Source organism: Sinocyclocheilus anshuiensis, unplaced genomic scaffold (assembly GCF_001515605.1).
Source record: "Sinocyclocheilus anshuiensis isolate Anshui unplaced genomic scaffold, SAMN03320099.WGS_v1.1 scaffold183, whole genome shotgun sequence".
Taxonomy (NCBI): domain Eukaryota; kingdom Metazoa; phylum Chordata; class Actinopteri; order Cypriniformes; family Cyprinidae; genus Sinocyclocheilus; species Sinocyclocheilus anshuiensis.
Window position 1 is genome coordinate 2,403,806 of NW_015548309.1, and position 2,266 is coordinate 2,406,071.

The window sequence follows — 2,266 nt, forward strand, 5'->3', positions numbered from 1 at the left end:
CACTGAGTCCAATGAAGACTGAAGAGGTCTAGAAAAACAATTTATTTTATAAATTGCATATTGCATGAAATTAAAAACATACAAAGGTCACATAAACAAAAACAACCCGAGGTAAATACTTGTTTTAGTCTTTGAATTTGTGTCACAACGCTTCTGTCTCTAGAACTGGAAGAAATCCAGTAAACTCAAGTGGAAAACCTCAAGAGCATTTCTGCTATAATACAGATAGAGGAAAGGGAGGACAAAAAAAGAAAGTCTCTAAAACTGTCAGATGAGACACAAGCCAGAGTTTCCGCAAATCTATTATGAATTAAATAAATCTTGGCAAAGAGGCAGGAGAGAAATCACACACACACACACACAGACAAAGGACAGGGCCACAGAGAGTGCCTTTCACCAAGAACTGTTCATTAAAACAACATGGGTCAACAACCCTTTGCTTTCTCCACAAACCTGCCATATATCAGCCGTGCTGTCTGTCGGTAATGTGATCTGAATGAAAACAGAGAACGAGCGAGTATCTGCAACCGAACAACAGAGGGAAAGGCGCATGAAAAAGAGAGTTTGTTGCCGAACGAAACTCCCAAAATTCCTGACACACACAGAATTCTTTGTTCCAGCTCAGAAAAGAGTTTCCCGGGACGGGCGGCAGCTACCTTGGGTCTAATCACACGTGCGTTTATTTAGACTTCAAACACCGAGCTCTGATGAAAAGTATGTCTCCTGCTAATATCTGCCAGCACGCTCGGGTTAAACTGCCTAAGAAGCTTATTTCCATCATAAATAATGCATATTCAGATGTGCTTGACTTTGCTTAAATAAGAATCGACCCTGTGATTGACATCAGGGTTTGTTTAAGCCTTCAGTTTCACCTTTGGAAATAGATCTGTCTGGTTTCATATGTAGATGCGGGTACAACCATGACAGCCCACCGTAGCAGTTATATATCGCACAACTGTATGCTAACGCTATATTTGGAGGAGTGAACACATGTCGTCTTAGCCCATTCATTCAATGTGGCAGATAAAGAGACAGCAGAGAAAGCTGTCGCAAATAAACGGCACGTCAAATGATTAGACGTCACGATCCAATCAACAGATCGCAAACGTGAAAAAGAGCCAAATTCACTCACGCTGACACAAATTTATACCTATTTTCTAAATACAAGAGGGAATGGGAATATTAGGAAGGGTGTATTTGATTTGCTTCACATTCACCGCTTCGCTTGGGCTTATTACAGACACAATTATGGATTGTAAACTAGTTAATGAATACAAAGTAGGCTAAATCTATCAAGGTTTTAATGTTTTAAAACACTGCGAACACATTGGGAGAAATGCAGCTGGAGTTTTTCATCCGAGTGTGAGCAGAGATGAATATCTCTTTCCCTCATCCAGATTTTTTAAGACCACGGAAATGTATCCCATTCCATATTAATCCTACTCTTTACGCCGATGCTACTAAGGAGCTCATATCTCCGTGCCACCCTCCCCTTCCTCCTCCTCTTTCTGAAATTAGCACATTGAATGTCTCGGAGTTGGCTGCTAATAGCAACAGCACCTCAGGATGTCGGGGGCCGTTCTGATCAGCCAGACGACGGATTAACAGTGTTGGGGAGTAACTAGTTACATGCAACAGCATTACGTAATTTAATTACAAAATAAATGTAACTGTAATCAGTTACAGTTACTAAGAAAAAATGTGTAATTAAATTACAGTTACTTATGAAAATGTTAAAGATTACAAAGGGGATTACATTTGAATATTTACACACATCCACATACAGATTTAATTGATTTCTTTCCCAAATTGCACTGACTACTCTGAGATATACGGCCCTATAATTTCCGCGATGCGGAAAACACAGACTGGCTCGTTGAATCCAGTCATAAAAACGGAATTCCTATAGCCTAACGTGGACGGAATATGCCACATTTTGGACGAATAAATCAAAAGTAGGTCAGTACACTTGAATCAAAACGCGATATGGACTAGTGTCTATGAATATTAAGCCGCGAAAAGACAATATATGAATCCTGCACGTTCTACGTGTCTGTGGAAATCAGGCACGGACGGGCCATCGGGAGAACCGGGACAATTCCCAATGGCCTGGCAGCCGATTTGGCCCTCTATTTTATTATTATTATTGTATAATTGCCTGCCGAATATACTAAAGCGATTATTTCCGAATTCGCCATTCGATAATTAAATCTCTAATAAATCATGAATCGGTTAGTCGTGACTATGCTTCGGCTCGCGCGCTCTC